Raw genomic sequence first — 20,523 nt, 5'->3', positions numbered from 1 at the left:
TCACTACAAATTGCTTCCGCCCCTCTAAGTAACTGCGAAGGATATTATTAGCTGTTCCTCTTATTCCATATTTGTCTAGTTTGGATAGTAATATTTCGTGATTCAATGTATCGAAAGCTTTTTTAAGGTCCAAAAACAATGCTCCCACAATATTTTGGAATCAATTTTAGAAATAATGGAGTCGACTAGTTCTGAGATGGCAATTAGTGTGCTCGAGCCGGATCTGAAACCATATTGCAGCTTATAAAGTATGTCATGCTGGTTCAGGAAATTTACAATTCTGGTCACAAGAAGTTTTTCAAACACTTTACTAAAAACACTTAAGGTAGATATTGGACGGTAGTTGTTTATATCATGGGAATCGCCAGCCTTAAAAACAGGAATAACTTTTGCGATTTTGAGGCATTCAGGATAAATTCCAATCTCTAAAATGTAATTAAAATATTCCTTAAGTATGATAGAGAATTTGTCATGGTAATTTTTTAAGACACTTACTGGGAAATTATCAGGTCCACAGCCCTTCTTATTTTTAAGGGATAGAATGACTACCCTTACCTCATTCACAGTAGCTGGATGTAGAAATATTGTATTTTGTACATGTTCAATGCGGGATAAATGGTCAGAGCCAGGGTCAATTGGAATTTCCTCAGCTAACCTTTTGCCAATTGTGGAAAAGTGCCTGTTTAATTTTTCACAAACTTCTAAATTGTTGGTAGTGCTGCCTTCTTCATCAGACAGGTTGATTGATGTGGTTGGTTTGTTTTTACCCAAGAGGGTGTTTATATTTCTCCAAAGCTTCGAATGTGGTGTGTTGTTCAGTAAACGTTCATAATATAACTTTTTGCATTCCTGTTTTTTTAAATACAATTTTTTATTTATATGACTCAACATTTGTTTTAGTTGGACATCATCGGGGTGCCTTTTAGAACGTTTTAAATAGTTGTTTTTAATTTTTATGAGTGTCCAAAGATCTAGTGACATCCATGGACAGTAGTTGCCTTTCAATTTTACATTTTTTTTTATTGTCCTAGTAGACATTGATCGAAAATGGCTGTAAGATGTTGTGATATCTTGCAAACCAACATTCACGTTATCTGGTAGTTGAACATTATTCAAATAATTCAAAAATAAATTGTTCAGTTTACAATGGTCAGTAATTTCTTTCGTTAAAGTTGCCATTTGTTTATTACTTGATAATTTAAAGGATGTAATAACCTGTAAATGGTCGCTCACATCAGTAAAAATAGTGTCATTTTTCAGTCGGCCTAGATCAATCTGCTTAGAAATGACGTGGTCTAAAATATTATTAGTTTTTGGTCTAGTGGGGAAGGAGTTTGTGCAAACATAACCAAAGGATTCCAAAATCGACTTATATTTCGTAACTGTATTTAAATTGGTTAAATTTATGGGGACATTAAAATCACCTACAATAAGACAAGAATGGTTATCGGCAACAGACGCTAACAAGGATTCAATTTGATCGCAAAATGAGTTAAATGGAAATGCGGGTGGTCTATAGATGCCATGAACACTAAAAACTTGACCACTCAAAGATATTTGAATGCTTATCCTATGGAAACCTTCAATGACCTTATTTTCAGTAATTTTGAACTTTAAATTTGTTTTAATATACATAGCTAGACCTCCATAGGACTGGTCACGGCAAGAAAAGATCGAGGTGTATCCTGGAATGTTATAAATATTACAATTATGCTTCGCAACCCAAGTTTCACAAATAACAATTACATCAATACAGACATTTAAATGTTCAATAGTCTGCAACACACAGTCAAACTTATTTAAACTATTCATACTACATATATTCCATTGCAAAACTCTTAAATTTCCTAAATTGTTATCACAAGTTCTTAAATTAAAATCATCGACATTGTCATGGTATACATTAATTAGATTATCCATTAAATTATTTATATAAAAGGTAATCACAAGACCTTTTACAAATAAAATTTATTTTAATTCTGAATCATTATTCCTTTTGCGTTTAGGAGATGGGGTTTCCTTGGGAATTGATGAAACGCTTTTTCCTTGAGTGATGTGCTTGCTCATAAAATGGTTCATTTCAAGTTTTGTTTTAATAACATCTGGTTTAGAAGTATCTGTTTGTTTTACAAGGATAGCACCGCCTCTACCAGGCCAGACGTATTTTACTCCTAGTAAGTCCTGATATTCACGTAACTCGTTCAGAATTTCCATTGATAAAGGTGTAAGCTCGTCCCTAATTGTGATATTGAATGGTTTTCCGTTTAACACAAATGTCGGGTCAACTAAAGAGGAAGCGAGTTTCCCAAAGCTTCGTTTTTTATTGAATATCTCTTCTTTAACAAAAGTGTCTTTAAGAAATACTTTAATTGGTGGTAACTTTTCGTTGGGTTTATTCGAAGAAAGTAGTCTTACTGCATTTTCTATGTATTCAAGTTTTAAATCGTAACTAAAAGTCCCACATATTTTACGAACAAGTTCTAGAGTATTCTCGCCACTTTGAAACGGTACTCCAAAAATCATTAAATTTTTAGAAATAGCCTCTCTATTGAATCTATCAAGGTTCGTTTCTAGCTTTTGTACTTGATTTGAAAGTTTGGAATGTTTGGATTTGAGACCAGATACTTCTTCTTCAAGAGCATCATTCCGGGATTTTAAATCTTTGAAATCCGTCTGAATTTCTTCAAATTTCGAAGATAAAAATTCCTGTGACGCCTCTATCGCAGAAGTAACTGATCTCATATCCGTTTTTACCGAAGTCAACTCTTTAGAAACAACGTTATAAACTGTTTCCTCAATTTTCATGTTGATATTTTCTATGATTGTCTCATGATCTTTACGTAGAGTTATAATTTTAGAATAAATAGATGCACAATTTGGGTCACAAAAATATTGCTGTGCTTTCATTTTGCGTGCAGCACTGCCAATTAGATTTTTACAACGTAGATGGACACTTTTAAAACAATACGCACAAGTAATAACTTTCTCAAGGTTGTTTTCCACGTTTTTACATTCAGTACACATTACTTCATTATCACATTCCATGTTCAGATCAAAATAAGATACAACTAAAAAGATTAAAAAAGAATCAAACTTGTTAAAAATACTCACAATAAAAATTAAACAAAAGGGGACTAAATGAGATATGAGGTAAATGTAAATTATGATGAGTACGGAGATGAAACTATGAGCTAAGACTGTGATGATATTAATAAGCAGCGTAATAATAATAATAATGAAAAAAGAAAAATGTTCAAGTCTACAATAAGCAAGGACAACACGTTAAAACTTATGTTCAAAAAGAAAAAAAAATTGATTAATATTTTAAAGTTAACTAATAATATCAAGGTAACAAAGTAGTAAATTAAAAACTAACTAAATATTACTTATAATTACAAACTAATAAAGCAATTGCCAAGAATATTGCAAAAATTTAACTCTGGAAATGAGAAAAAAAAAATCTGTTGAGAATGATCGCTTTTCAGAACAAACAACTTTCAACTTTATGTTGCACTGTGTACGGCTTCCAAAAAAAATACTTATACTAGTGACAAGTCACCAGCGAATCAGCACGAGCTAGTTATAACGATGTGTGCTACTGACGGAAGCAACAATACTTTCGTTCTACTCATGTGTGCTGGCTGCCTTCGCTTAATCTTCACCGCTAGCAACCGAGATTCACTAACAAGCTAGCAAGTGTAAGAAACACAACCCTTTGAAGTGCGCTAACAACAGAGACACACACTTTCGCACTACACGCAAGTGCTCCGAGGTTCGCCAAATACTACACCGCTCAGCGACGAGATTGACTAACAGCTGAGCAAGTGATAGAACCACAATCGTTTGCCCACGGGGCCGTTTTTTTTTCTTTCTTTGGTTGACCGACAAGCGATGATCGTAGTAGATGCGGTCGGAGTATCAACTTCGTCAACGACTTGTTTCAGTTGCAAATTAATATCGAAAGAGTTAGTTGTGAAGAGAAATGGAGAAATCTCACTTACTCACCAACCGAAGGAAGTGACACTCGATCAACAGCTCACCTTACAATGAATGATGGGTTGTTTTTTGGCACAAAAGAAAACTCTATTCAAACACATAAATACGGTCAAAAACACATAAATTTAGTACGGCCGAGCAAATTGAACACTTAGTAACGCCACTTTGGTTGATCACAGAATTTAGAGTAAATATTTCCGAAACAAAATCAAACTTAATTGCGAGCTACACCACAAGACGATCGATCAAGAAACCAGCGCTGACATTCATCGCGATTATAAAAAATGTTAGAAAAATTTTGGCTTATTTAAAAAAAAGAAAAAGATGAAAATCATCGATTTTCGGATAAAATTTTTTCGAGACAAACTTTAACCAAATTAATGATTTCAGTATGAAATTTGGCTTTAAAAAGCTGTAGGGGAACTGGGGGTATAATGCCCAGTGTGTGCAAAACGCCCCGCTGCAATATCTAGATATAAACTTTTTTTTAAGAATTCTGTACGTTATTCCCTTCTTATTAACAGTAAAAACCTTTTGTACAAAAAATTAGCATCAAGTATGCGATAAATTCCTGCAAAAATCCAAAAATATTTTCCAAGCCATATTCCTTGCAATTTGTGCCTTTTCTTTCGTAAGAAATTACGGCATCTATCGTCAAAAAAAAATTACCTGACATCTGTTACAATGATGAACATTGGTCTTGAAAAGGATCACAAAACGAAAAATTTCCTTATTTAATTATTTGTACGATTTTTAACGATTTTTAATAAACATGTCTAGGTAGAGCAAAAAGGGCCATGTCCGTTTATCTCTAAGCACGTTTTATATTTGTTTAAATGTATATGCAGTTTCATCATAACAATTTTAAAGATATTTATATGTTGTAGTAGAAAACATAGCTAGAATATAAAAATATAAAATATATAAAAAATTCCTAAATTAAATATAGATTTAATTAACTAATCACAAGAATTTCAGTATACCAGGCAACACTGCGCGTAGCAATACATTTTTCCATCTGTGAAACAGAATAGAAGTTTTTTTTACCTAGCAAACACTTTCGGAGGCACTTGAATCACTAAACACTTATTTATCGTTAAACGGCGCGATTGGGTACACACATATGCGCATTATGCCCATTCTGAATCTGAAATCCAATTTTTAACCTACTCTTCAAACTCCATTAAATTTGTAGCCTTTTTTGACCTTCCAGTTATTCTAACTATCAGATTTAGACAAAAAATAAACCAAGCTTCCAAACACAATCGAAAATTAAAGTTAATCTTTTCAAATGTACTCTAAAACAAGGCTTTTTTCTTAACGTGGGCATTATGCCCCCTCTTCCCCTAATATTAACACATTGCGGACCAAATACGAGGTATCTCGTTTTTTCGCTTGCCCTTTAAAAAGCATAATTCACACATTATGAATTTGATAATGGAACCTAATTCTACAAAATTTAACACAATTTTTCCCGTTACTCAAATATCTATATGAAATAAGCAGGATTTTGAATTGCAGAATTCATTGATTTCTGAAACGTAACATGCCGAATTTTGGTGTCCTAAATGTGTTTACAATGTTAAACAATGCACTGGGAAAATATAGAATTTTGTGCAGATTTTGAGGTGAAGATGTTTCTTTAACAGCAAATATTTTCCATAAAATAAATTTCATAATGAAAATCCTGTGGATGATTTTTAAAAAATAAAATAAGGGTTTTTCGGATGAAACAAAGAATTCAAATTCTATCTTTAATTTGTGATTTTCATTGAATTGTGAACACAAACTAATTTTGTTGAAAAAATTGAAATCTGGAAAATCTTAATCACATCATCACAAGCAATCTTAACACATCAAGGACCGCGAAGAAATCTTTGACAAGGAACCCCCAAATTCGGCATTGTACATCTCAGAAACCCCTAGACTAAATTTTCAAAAATCTAGCATTTTTGAGTCACGACCAATGTTGTGTTCAATTTTGTCGAATAAAGATTAACACTCAAATTCATTCCATTCGAGTTATACTTCGAAGTGTAACACACTTTTGGGAAGCAAAAAAACGAGATATCTCGTATTTGGTCCGCAATGTGTAAAGTTAATGATTTCTTGAAGTCCTCAACAATTTATATCGATTGTAAAATTTATTTACAAGAACAATTTTCTGCATTCTGAATTTCTATCTCTATTGACCAAAAATTCAAAAGTTGCGCTTTGAATCTGTACCCGGATTTCCATACCATTTCTGAAATGTACAAAAAAAATATATATTTTCCGAATCTTATTCCAGATCAGAATTTTATGAGCCAAGTTTTAGAGCCCTTATTCATGAATCTATTATTAAAATTCTGTAGTTCAGGTGTCACTGTTTGAAATATTTATTTTTAATCTTTATTGTGAATCAGAATTTAAATATGGATTGTCATTTCAGAGCTTAAAATTTTTGAAATTTATGTAAGATTTAAATTTAAGAACTTCGCATTTGAATATGAAACAAAATTTCTCTCTATCCGAAAAACTATTCTTAAAACATTAAAAATGCATATGATCTCAAAAGACATGATTTGATTTTGATATAAAATGCAATATCAAAATTGAACCAGGATTACAAAGAAGTTTTTTTTCTAATTTCTTATGATTATTCGAACTGAAAATCAAGAATTGTAAACTGGATACAAAATCCGAAATACTAAAATAAGAATACAATTTTGGTAATGGGTACTACCCAAGTAACACACAAAATTCAGATTGGTTTTATAATTTTTGAACGCTAGTTTATAAAGGACGTATAATATCTATTATTGGTTTAAAAATCATTTAATAATAACCTTTTTACAACTAGGACTCTAGGACATCTAAACACGCCCATTATATATCCAACTTATATAACAACATTAAACTTTTGAGATTTGATTTTTATTAGGCACTTTGAGTGTCCTATAAAACATTTTTATATTTGAAAAGATAAAGGATTTGAAAATGTTTAATTATACCTTCCTATGAACCTGTTCAGATTTATAAAAGCCCTTTCAAACCAATTCCTAGTATTCGTGTTCTTATACGGTCATTACAAGTGGCTTAGGTTTTAAACATGCAAATAAATAACTTTTTGTGGCGTCTATAAACCGTTTATAAGGAACTAAAACTTCTATACGCTGTAAAAGTTTTATAAAAGTTATTCGGTCGAATAATTGGCTTACAACAGTCAGTCGTCTCTCAATCGACCATAATGTCAACAATGGAAGGTTTTCTGTGGAAAAATCTGTAATTTCGCATCATCTGGGAACAATAAAGGGCGAAATTCATCTTTCCAATATTTTTCAACTCAATTAAAAAAATTATAAATGATTTAAAAATTTGTCTTTTAATTATCCGCCAAACATATTCAAATCGAAAAGGTTTTATAAATGCTTCAAAGAAACTCATTAAGCCTGACTCAGTTTTGAAGGAAAGACTTACAGAATGTTATATAACTTTGTCGGTTTATAGAATACCATTCAAGCTTGCTTTTCAAATTTCACACACGTTTATAAGACAAAAAGGTTATTTAAAAGAAAAATAGTTTTATTAGCAGTTTTTAGAAAGAAAAATCGTTTTTTAAGAGTTCAATTACGACTTTTATTAATTTCATATATTAGCGCCATTTGTTAGACAAATAATGGTGAATTTATAAATGAGACCTTTCTATTTTAGAGATTAACCCTTATACCCTAACCCACGCATTATAAATATGGATATCCTTATTGCTGAGATAATGTTTTAAAATTTATTTACAAACCAAAAGATGATTCAATAGTTGAAAGCAATATTTATTCGATCTATTTAATCGGTTTTTTATTGTTTAAAAGAACGATTAACAGCAGGCCCACAATTTTTTTCAAATTTTCTCATACTTATTTGCGGTAAATTTGAAAGCGCAAGTAAATAAATAGCAGGTATTGAGCATTCCGGCTTAGAAAATAGCATTGAATTACCTAAAGAATTAAGATATCCTTTGTGCTTTGTTTTTTTTCATTTTTGATTTGAATAAGATTCAATTGTTTTGTAAATTATTATTGAAAACCCAATTCCGGAGCAGAATTATTTGTAGATGAAAATAATATAATAAATAGGTTTTATAAGCGAAATTCACACAGAACTCTGAAAGTTGATTTGGATTGGCAAGGTTTTATTATTTGCTCTGCAGAACCTACTGCAGAAGGGCCTTTTTGTGCTACTAAGCGTTGTATTGCAGTTTTATAGATCCTTACATAACCGGACGAGGTTTTATAGCTTTAATTTATAGTTGGTATGGAGTCCCTAATAAAACCTAAATTGTTACTTGGGTATGGAAACAGAACCTCCAAAATGGGTTTAATTTAATTCAAAATTTTATATTCATATCTGAATTTCGAAGAAAAAGTGAGCAAATTTTGAAAAAGTGTAGCAGAATTTGGGACATGAGATGGATTTTTGAGGTTATGGCATTAGTTTTAAAGTCTAGATTGTTACTCTTCATTAACCTTACTCTATCATCATATTTGGTTCTGAATTTTATATTTTGATCGTAGAGTAGAACACCTCGCTTGCTGTTCTAGATCCACATGGGGGGAAGGGGTGGGGGGAGGGTTTAACAACCAAACCCCCCCCCCTCCGTTCCTATGGCCATGGATACAATCATATATATTTTGTGCTTGTGCTCATAACATGGTAGTTATTGATGTAGCTGTAGTTCAAGAGCATCTTACTCAATCCCGTTGATTTTAATCATTGATGATAAATAAACTTTCACCATAAAAAAAATAACTTTAAACCTTCATGGAAAATCCCTTCTCTCGAAATCTTTTAAGTACACTTCAATCCATCAGCATTCAAATTCACCGGTGCATAGTATTCAATTTTTCTATCGAAAAAATCTTGACACATGTGTTGAATATGTTGCTTGCGTTCGTTGCTGACATTGCACAAGGGTGACAAGAGGCCTCCGCCTTTCCCGGATCCCGTATCCGGGAGCATTACTGAAGCTTGAAAAAAAAGGAACTTTAATTGCTGCAACACGCTCCCTGCTCCGACTGCAAAGATCCGGCAAGAGCGATATATCGATCACTTTCACATCTCCTCGATGCCAGTAATAAAACGAAGTTAGAATGAAAAGAACGCATGAAAAAAAAAAACTCGGTACTATTTTTCCTGTAACTATTCTGCTTTGATGCGTCCGTCGTCGGCGTCGTCATTCCATGCGCATGAATTAGAAACTCGAATGAAAATAAGCCCGGGGGTTTTCCGTCCGCCGTTCATCCGTGCAAGTTGTTCCATAAATCAATAAGTCTGTATTGTTGCCACTTCTGCTCCCTGGATAAGGATATCGCTTTTTTAGGCGATATTAAAAAAAAAATGTCACTGTCAGATTTTTCTGGGGTGGTGGTATGTTTTTGTTGAAAGAAACATCGCATAAACCGGCAGGGGGAATATGATGTCATGCTTCTCTGGCAATTTATAATGTAGCTCTAATGAAGGGAATTAGTTTATTTTTCTATCATCTCTCTCAGCTTGGATGTATAAAAATGTGTAGAGTTAAAACATATTTCCAGTTTAAAGATCAACTTCGTTTTCATAAGATTCTTCACTTAATCTACTGAGTAAAACTAACCGTTGCACCCCTCCCTATCATAATTCTTAAACGCAATAATTTTTCACTGGATGTTGTCGAACATGAGTGTAAATTTTCGAAAAAAAAACTCATTTCCCCAACAACTTGAAAAAACAGTTGGAAAAATATTGAGTCCTAGGACGATGACACTACTGTTTCTCGTTTTCCGAATGACCCTTTTAACCTGTCGATCACCCAAGAAGAAACATCAACTCCACGTCGAAGATCCGCGCATTAGTCGAGGAAAGTGCTGAGTGCTCAGCCTTTAATCAGTCAATTTTTGGCAGCTGGCAGTTTCCCCATTGAGTTGCTGCTACGAGATGCAAGTGTCAACTTTGGCCCGTCGTCGTCGCCGCGTCGGCTTTTCGAAAGTGAAACGCATAAGACCCAAAATAAACAAACGGTTTCACACTCTTCTCTAGCGTTTAAAGATAGAGATTTTATCTCTCCTTCTTCATACACATATTTCTCGAAGCGAGCAAAGGCTACCTTCAAGCCTAGGAATAAACAACGTTTGTTAAAAAGTATCATTTCCTTCATCCGACGACGAAAACGACAACACCGACGCCTGAGAAAAATATGATACCCCATTAGCGACTTTTGGGAATAGGAAATTTCATCAGCTTCGCACACTGCCCTTTCTGGATGGCGATCCCGCTTGCTCAACATGGCTTAATCAGGTGATTGATTGAGTCTAATCCGATGTGAAATTAAAAGTTGTCATCCATTCGTAGGAAAAGGGTTTTTTCGGCTTTTTCGGCTGAATGTCTTCGAGATGGCAGCGCTTGAAACACGTGTTTGAATGGCGCCCACATCAATCCTTTTGTCATTAACACCGGTATGGAAAAGTTATGACAAGAAAATTGAAAAAAATGACATACCTTCGGAATTGAGTAGAAATTCAAAAGCTACCTAGATTAAGCCTCTTCAGATATTAATACGAGTCAAAACAATAGTTTGCTTTTTTGGAGATTAATGTAGGTACTTTCCAAGTTTGGAATAAAAAATCGTGAATTACGAACATGTGAGTTTTGTGAGGAATACAGGGAATACAAGAAATAAAATTGCAATTATAAAAAAGGCATAACTCAAAGAAGTTTGTATAACAAGTATATAAAAGTGCCTTTTAAAGCCTTTAAAACCTTTATTTGAACTTCTGCGTGTATGAAAATAAATTATTTTTTGATTTTGCTACCGTCTTGAAAAAAAAGATAGAGAGATGATGTAGAAATGGCGTAAGAAATCCCATTCTTGCACGACATGTTTGCGACCAGGCAGTTTTCCCAACACCCGTCGTCAATCTTCTTTGGTGGTAATCCGATTTCCGCTAGAATGATACACAAACAAGTAAGTATCCCCGACGATTTGTTTTTCCTCTAGACAGTAGGTTCCCGGACTGACTGGGCCTTCCTGTCTGCCTGCCTGACTGAGTGACGGGTTTATTATTAATTTAATGCGTTTCTACTCGGTGGGACTGAATTGGCACAAATATTTTTCCGCCAAACGAGTCGAGAGAATGAAAGTACTTCCCAGCGTGGCAGTGCATTCTTGAGTTCCACATACGAATGTCTGCAGTAATTCCTCATAAATTATTGAAGCAAATGCCTATAAGGATGGGAAATCGTTTTCTGCTTCTTTGGATACAAAATGGACGTTTTAATGTTTAGATTGCAGAATTTTGTTCAAAGATACTCTTTTGATATTTTTAAACCTTCTCAATACTGAAATTAATTTCAATTTTCGTCAACAATAATATTTAAAGAAATTTTCAGACTTCAAACTCCATATTCAGAAGATATGATTTCTTGGTTGATTAGATTTATTTATTTTTAAGAATATCTATTGGTATTTTTCCAACAATGTCCATAGTTTGTTAAAAAAATTTTTTGGGATGATTCGTTGATCCTAACAAATAACTCGACATTATATTGTTATCGCTCTCCAAGCACGAATAATTTCAAATTTCAAATTCGGCAGCAGTCCGTTTCCGGTTCCAATTTCGTTCCATTTAACGCGTTACCATCAATAACAAATATCACTCAAAAATGGTCACGTGTCCGATTGTCCTGGCCCAACGAACGGGCGGAAATCCTCGGTAATGGTCGCGATAAGACTTTCGAAGGGGCTGGAAGAGAGTGATCGTAAAAACGAATCCAGGAAGGAGGTCCCCATTCGATACGAACCATTTCCTACATATCTATCGGGATGCAGCAAACAGCGTCGTGCTAGTTATTCGGTAGGGTGGTTCATGTCTTGGTTTTAGATGTTGTTGTATGTTTTAAATGTTCAAAGCAATTGAATCTTAAACGCAGGATTAAAAAAAATTTAAATTTCCAGTACTTAGCCTTCAAAAGTCAGCTTATTAAGAATTTCTTACTTTTTCTTGAAATTTTAAGCTTTGAGATATTTACACCTAAACGAATAAGGTTATTTCATTTGTAGTTTTGCAATTTGCATTTTTGCATTTTAAACCGTTAATCACTTTTTTTTAATTACTTGAAGTGTTGAATTTTGTTTGTTAAATTTTTATTAATCTGAATCTCATGAACTTTCAGGTGAATTTTTTTTTATGGAATATAAAAAAAAATTAATTGCACTTGTTGTTAAAATTTTAATTTATCGTACAATTTGTGGATAGGCATCAAATTGTCAACAGCAATACTCGCGAAGTATTGCATGAAAAGTAGTCATGCAATACCTCGCTAGGAACTCTGCAGGGATGTCAATTGAATTTATTGTTTATCAATGCGAAAAGACATACCTCTGTTTAACAGCTAAAAACTTTTTTGCCTAGTTAGATACGAAGTTACGGTCTTCGACAAGGTTGTTAAGCGGAAAATTTCCTTTAAGAATTTTTTAAATTGGCATAAAAACTGTCAGCTGGCCCGGTTCCACAGAAGAAACCAAAATGAAGTTGATTTTTCAATTTCAAATTTTTCCAAACAAACCTAAAAGTTCAAATTTACTCATGTAAACATTACTTAAAAAAAAATCATGGATGAGTTTTGGATCAAGATGAAGCTTTTTAGACCCCAGGGTTTGAGAAATTCAAAAATGACCCCAAATCGACTCAGTCTAATGCTCCATACCCCTCAGAATCTTCTGCCGATGCATTTTCTAGTCTTATTTTGATAAATTTGATAAAAAATGCTGCAAAGTTGGGCAAGATATATGTATCATTGCGATTTTTAACCTTCCTTTGAGGTTAGGGTTCATATTACTCGAACTGCATCTTCCTAATGTTAAATTTCAGGAATTGCTTAAGCTAGAAATATGACATTTTATGATTTTTCCTAAAATGAATAGCCCTATAATACATTTCCTGATTTCCAGTTTTTTGAATGAGGTTTCCAAAGTTATCCAGCAGAAAAAGGACAATAAGTCGATTAAGGTCAAAATTATCCGTATTTTTGTTATGGTTATAAAATCAAAAGTACTAAACCGATTTTTAAAAACAGTATAATTTTGAAATCGTATATTTGTCTGCTATTGAATGCTTTAAAAAAATTGGAAATGTTTTTTTAGTATTTAGAAATCGACATCAAAGTAAAAATGTCCCTAAAAATGGGTTTTTTTGCAACAAACACAACTCATTTTGTTGAAGTCGTACAGAAAAAATCTTTATTGATATGATTTCTTATATTTAAACAATAAAAGTGTTTGGTTCTATAGACTCCACCTGGTTATTTGAAAAGTTCTTGAATAGTTTTTCAACTATAATTTTATAACTATAATTTCATTAGAATCAAAGAATTTTTATTTAAAAAAATGAGTTTCTGTTTAAGTAAATTCATTTCTAATCAAAAGCTTTAAATTGATTTTTAATAGACTGATAGGGTGAAAAATATGAGTACAAAATTATGGAATTTCAACATAATGAGGACCAAAAGATTTTTGCGTTACACTTTTATTGACACTGCGCACAAATACTCTTAAACTCTAAACCTATTTATGAAATAATATAATAAGAAATTAAAACGACCCTTCGATTAACTAGAGAATATGATATCTACAAATAAGGTTCTTTTTAGGTTGAAATATGGCACGGTGTACATCGGAAATCTCTCATTGTGTGTCTTTCGCGGTTCTCAATGTGATAAAAAAAATCATACAAAAAGGCTGGAACAAATATCAATTTCTTCTTTTGTCACCACCACCCCCCCCCCCCCCCCCCCCTTCGAAATTTTCAAAAACCCCGATGAGGGAAATAAATAAAGTTTGAAGTATTCAAAGTAAATTTCGAAAAAAAAACTCAAGTATCCGAAAGATTACAAGACCAGAAAACTAAATTTGGGAAGATGAGAGTTATATCACCTTTTGTTTTCTTTATTTTATTGAATTTTTTGATAAAAAAATTACTACATTTGTAGGTTTTGTACAAGGATATTGTATGCAATTTTGTTGCATACAAGATTTCGTGCAATTTATTCCAATTTATTTGTTTTTCGGATTATTTTTTATTGTCCCCCCCCCTCGCGATGTTCCAACTCCGAGTGACAAAAGAAGAATTTAAAATTTGTTCCGGCTTAATAAAACTGGGTTTTTTCAAGTTGATTCTGATGTTTTTTTTTTTCAATATAAATCAGTTTTCAGCCTAGTTTTATGTATTATTTATTTCAACTAATTAATCAGTAGTACAATAGGATTTCTCAAGAAAAAATCACTGATTTGTCAATTTTTTTTTGAGTTTTCGTTTCTGTTGTATGGCGTTGGAATCTTACAACTTTTTTGAGGGGAGAATAGGGTATCATTGGCCACTTTTTTCCATGCTCCATCACTTATTTATCTATATATATAAAAAGCAATTTCTGTATGTTTGTTTGTTTGTTTGTTTGTTTGTTTGTTTGTTTGTTTGTTTGTTTGTTTGTTTGTTTGTTTGTTTGTTTGTTTGTTTGTTTGTTTGTTTGTTTGTTTGTTTGTTTGTTTGTTTGTTTGTTTGTTTGTTTGTTTGTTTGTTTGTTTGTTTGTTTGTTTGTTTGTTTGTTTGTTTGTTTGTTTGTTTGTTTGTTTGTTTGTTTGTTTGTTTGTTTGTTTGTTTGTTTGTTTGTTTGTTTGTTTGTTTGTTTGTTTGTTTGTTTGTTTGTTTGTTTGTTTGTTTGTTTGTTTGTTTGTTTGTTTGTTTGTTTGTTTGTTTGTTTGTTTGTTTGTTTGTTTGTTTGTTTGTTTGTTTGTTTGTTTGTTTGTTTGTTTGTTTGTTTGTTTGTTTGTTTGTTTGTTTGTTTGTTTGTTTGTTTGTTTGTTTGTTTGTTTGTTTGTTTGTTTGTTTGTTTGTTTGTTTGTTTGTTTGTTTGTTTGTTTGTTTGTTTGTTTGTTTGTTTGTTTGTTTGTTTGTTTGTTTGTTTGTTTGTTTGTTTGTTTGTTTGTTTGTTTGTTTGTTTGTTTGTTTGTTTGTTTGTTTGTTTGTTTGTTTGTTTGTTTGTTTGTTTGTTTGTTTGTTTGTTTGTTTGTTTGTTTGTTTGTTTGTTTGTTTGTTTGTTTGTTTGTTTGTTTGTTTGTTTGTTTGTTTGTTTGTTTGTTTGTTTGTTTGTTTGTTTGTTTGTTTGTTTGTTTGTCTGTTTGTTTGTTTGTTTGTTTGTTTGTTTGTTTGTTTGTTTGTTTGTTTGTTTGTTTGTTTGTTTGTTTGTTTGTTTGTTTGTTTGTTTGTTTGTTTGTTTGTTTGTTTGTTTGTTTGTTTGTTTGTTTGTTTGTTTGTTTGTTTGTTTGTTTGTTTGTTTGTTTGTTTGTTTGTTTGTTTGTTTGTTTGTTTGTTTGTTTGTTTGTTTGTTTGTTTGTTTGTCTGTTTGTTTGTTTGTTTGTTTGTTTGTTTGTTTGTTTGTTTGTTTGTTTGTTTGTTTGTTTGTCTGTTTGTTTGTTTGTCTGTTTGTTTGTTTGTTTGTTTGTTTGTTTGTTTGTTTGTTTGTTTGTTTGTTTGTTTGTTTGTTTGTTTGTTTGTTTGTTTGTTTGTTTGTTTGTTTGTTTGTTTGTTTGTTTGTTTGTTTGTTTGTTTGTTTGTTTGTTTGTTTGTTTGTTTGTTTGTTTGTTTGTTTGTTTGTTTGTTTGTTTGTTTGTTTGTTTGTTTGTTTGTTTGTTTGTTTGTTTGTTTGTTTGTTTGTTTGTTTGTTTGTCCTCTATAGACTCAGCCGTCTTAAGGGCTAGAGAGCTGAAATTTGGCATGGACGCTCATTAGGACCAGGAAGGATGAAAAATGTTTTTAGATTTTCGGATGACCCCTTTTGAAGGGAGTCGTCCATACAACTCTTATTTGGTTTTAGCGATATTGACGTTACTTTTCGTCGGATCGTGTTGAACATTTGCACATGAGTGTTTTAAAAGGCGAGCAATCGATTACAGGTGTTTAATTTTGTGTGAACGGTCAGCCAAAGGGGTCGTCCATATTAACTGTTCGCTATTTTTACAACATTGACGTTATTGTACATCGTATTCAGATGAAAATTGGTACACGATAGTTTTGAGTGACGTGCAATCGATTTGAGGTATAAAATTTAGTGTAAGGAGCCAGCAAAAGGAGTCGTCCATATTATATTTTCAGTAACTTAGTGAAATTGACGTTTTTATGCATCGGATTGGGATGAAAATTTGCACATAGAAGTTACTAGGGACAAACAACTGATTTCACTTATCCAAACTAAAATCAGGGGTCGGCCAAAGGGGTCATCCATATTAACTATTCACTGTTGAGACAATATTGTCGTGAATCGTTTTTATACATCGGATTCAGACGAAAATTAATACACGAGAGTTTTGAGAGATGAGCAATGGATTTCAGGTATTAAATTCACGTACGGGGCCGGCAAAGGGGGTCGTCCATATAAGCCTTTCAATATTTTTGCAATATCGTCGTTATTATACATCGGATTGGGATGAAAATTTGCACACGGTAGTTTTCAGGGAAGGGCAATCGTTTTTAGATGTCAAATGTTTTGCCAGGGGTGAACGAAAGGGGTCGTCCATATGAATTAATTATTCACTGTTTTTAGCAATATTGCCGTTATTGTACAATGGACTGTTTTGAAAATTTGCACACGCGAGTTTTGAGGGAAGGGCAATCGATTTCAGATATCAAAGATTGTATAAGAAAGGGGTTTAGCTTTTTGGCAATAATTGCGTTGTTATGTAATGATTTAGTCAAAATTTACACACGTGTGTTTTTAGCACGGTCAATTGAGTCCTGATTTCAAATTTAGTAGCAGACGACAGACAAAGTGATAACTAACAATGAATTCAGAAGTGCATTAGTACTTTTAATGTTCCTACCCAGAATATATGGCAACACTGTTGTGTCACCACAAACCCAATTCGAGTATTCCCGCTTAACCGTGTGATGATGTAAAAATTTGTACCGCGTTTGTCATCATCACCTGTCATGAGCATTCATTGATCTATTGTTCTCGATTGTGAATTGGAAATAGCAAGAGGAACCAAAACAAAAAATGTTTTGGATCTGCTGCAATCAGCAGCAATGTGGATCCGCCGAAACCATAAGTATCAACAGGTCAATATCCAAATTTCAAGCAAACCGACCTGAAAAATTTACAATTGGAGTCCATTTCCTTCACAAGACAAAGGACTACCTTGAAAGAAGGCCAAACCCCAAAAAGTTACCACTGTGCGTTTTTTTTTGGTGATTGATCGGTGGCAGATCTTGAATCTGGGATAAATTATCCAATAGTATGAAAATGGTTTTCTTATTTTGCTTGAATGTAGTGGGGCATCATTTTGCACGGGAGCTCAAATCTTTATACCAGTAGTGCTTTTTCAATCATATCTTCATACTTCATATCTTCATACATACGTTTCAGAGCATTTTCGGCACAGAGATTTGCTAAATAGGCATTCAATGCGTGCTGAAAGTTCGAGCTGTAGGAGTTATTTGAAATAAATTTTCGACTCTCAAGACGCAAGTGCGTGGAATATAGACTATAGAAGTTGTTGCATTTTTTGCGAAGTCTGACTGAAGTCATTACTATTGTCTCACTCTGCACAAAAATCATCCTTGAACGCACGATTCCAGGTTGTTTTCCATCGTCACGTTGAGAGAATGACAGTGTATATTTCGAAAAAGTTTTCACTAAATAAATTTGAGTCGTTGTTCTTGTCGTTCTTCTATTTTTCCAACCTTGCAATAACTGGAAACTGAAAAAAAATACACAATGAGCATCAAACAACTTCTTTGCAAATGACAGATACCCTCGAAGATGGTTGCTTAAAGCAATATATATCTCATCTGAAATCTCTATTAACCTTAATAGATTAAAAAGTTTCTGAAATGTAATTCCTTTAAAATATTCTTAGTTCTAATCTACTAAAATCGAGCATTGAATCACCCTAACGCAATATTTCTTTTACACTGTCCTAGGTTTGTCGCTGAGAATCTTAAACCGAACAAATTAGCGTAAATGATTGTGATGCCACGTGGACTTTCCAATTTTGGAACCGTATGATAACGGAACCGTATGAGTTCCTATATTTTGAAGTTTAAATAAGTGTTTCTTTTTATTAAAAACTTTGTTGTGTACGTTATCTTTAGATTACGATTCAAAAGTTGTGGTTTTTTCTTATAAATTTAGGATTGTTTAAGTTTTTTTTATTTTCAAAGGCGGAGTGATTTTACACAATAAACATAGAATTTCATTGGACAAATTCAAAACACTGGAAACGAATTTCCCCGACATCCGACATTCGAATCAAAAACGTTTAATCATCGCCCGCAGCATTGGGCCGGCACCTTTAGTCAAACTTTCGGGTGATAACGATCGGCACACGTGACTTGGTCACACTTCGTGGCTACCCCCACAAAAGTTATCCCAAGAGGCTACAAGAGCTGCATATAGATTCCTCTTCCTGCTGCTTCAGGATCCTATGAGTTGGAAATTTGAAGGCGGAGATTGTTGCATCCGTTTTGCGTGTAGCCGGGTCCTCTTGTTCGGATTGGGACAGCAAGTGGTAACAAATTATAATCTCGTGTAATCTAAATCCATTCGACCCACCGGCGTCGGCGACGAATTGATGCAGCCCGTAAATCGTCGCGTAAGGATTCTTCAGGATACGACCGGGAACAAAAATATCGAAACGTGTGCCGTCCCAAAAATCAGGCAGGATATGATATCCTGCCGTGCGTTGGGATAATAAAAATGAATCCTCTCCTTCTGGAGAAAGACAAACGCGTAATGTTCTGCAAATCCCTCTTTGATGGTCTTTCAAGGGAAGCTACTTGAAACAGCGATTGTATTCAAAATTAAAAGAACACTAGCTGAAGTTTTCCAAGGAACCTAAATGGAAACGATGAAAATTGTATTTTAGAAAAATATAGTTTTAATACATTGGTGAGCTCTTGGAATCATAAATTTTAAAATTTGTCAGCGAGTCTCGACCTTTCAAAAACTGACACCCAAATGATGCTTCACGTTCGTAATTACAAACCAACAGTCGCTCTGTTGAAATGTCCTCCTGGTGATGATTATCTTTTGATGACGAATGAAAATTTGGAACTTTTCTCCTTAGCGCAGAGGGAGACTGACGAATTTAGACTGATTTAAGGATTCATTCACCCTCATCATCAATTGGAAACGGATCGGAACACTTTTGAGAGCTGCAATTCTCTTGAATTTCACTCAACTTCTTTGTTTGTTGATGCTTATGAACATGGATATAAATACATAAACTCAAAAGATTTCATTTATGTTAATGACTATTAACTGTTTTCAATATTTTAGTAACGAACGCCAGGAATATCACAGAAATTCTCATTTCGTTTTGATTTTTGTTAATAAACCATACCAAATGGGAAAAAAAGTCTTGTTGAGTTGGATAATTATGCCAAGTGCTGAAATATTAAAGTTTTGCATCGAAATGCATACACACTTCTCAACACTGTGTTGAAAACGGTATTGAAAAGTACTACTTTTCGACATTGTATTTTTCGGTAGGAAAAACAAGCCTTTTCAAAACCAAACGTCACAACGAAAAACAAACGTTTTAGTGCGGAGTTGCAAAAAGTAGCTTTCACCACAGACAAACAGACAAGACACTCGTGTTTCATTATTTGCAAAATGCTGTATGAGCTAGGCAATGTCGCCAATAGAGTGCATTGCATTCGGGTGAAAGATGGTTATGGTTGCTTTTAATTTTTTGTACATATGGGTATCACCATAGTAGCCGTGCTATTCAAATATAATAATTAACAAAATTGCTGATAGAAAAAAAAAAACATCAGTCGTTCGAAAGTAGAAGCTGTTGGCTGTAGTTTCGTTGTTTTTTTTTACAAATTTTTCTACATCAGAGTTCCAACAACGCTTAAAAATACCACGAGCAGTACGAACAAATTCCTAGTTATTGTGAGGATGAGTTGGCGAATTGTGTAGACTCAATTTCAGTGCATAAGTCGTTGATTGGATTATTGAATAATCAGTTTTTACCAAATTTAAAGCTGAACTAAATTGAGTTAAAAAGTTTCCATACTCTCCATATAGCCGATGAATGTCGACCGTGTATGATTATAAGTGCTCGAATAATTCAGTACTCGTAGGATGTTATAATAGACTGAGTCGATTTGTAGTCATTTTTAAATTTCTCAAACCCTGGTTTCTAAGAAGCTTCTTCTGGATCCAAAACTCATCCATGATTTTTTGCAAAATTTTTAAGCAACGTTTACATGAGTAAATTTGAACTTTTAGGTTTGTATGGGAAAATTGAATAGTTTGTACTGAAAAATTAACATTATTTTTGTTTCTTCTGTACAACCGAGCCTGCTAATGGGTTTTGTGCCAATTTATTGGTTTCTTCAAGGAAATTTTCCGCTGAACAACTTTGTCACATATAATAACTTCGTATCTTTTTATACAAAAAAGTTATAAGCTCTTTAACAGGTGTATGTTTTTTGGCATTGATAAACAATAAAT

Source organism: Uranotaenia lowii, chromosome 2, assembly GCF_029784155.1.
Source record: "Uranotaenia lowii strain MFRU-FL chromosome 2, ASM2978415v1, whole genome shotgun sequence".
NCBI classification, from domain to species: Eukaryota; Metazoa; Arthropoda; class Insecta; order Diptera; family Culicidae; genus Uranotaenia; species Uranotaenia lowii.
Note: the sequence above shows the minus strand (reverse complement) of the source record.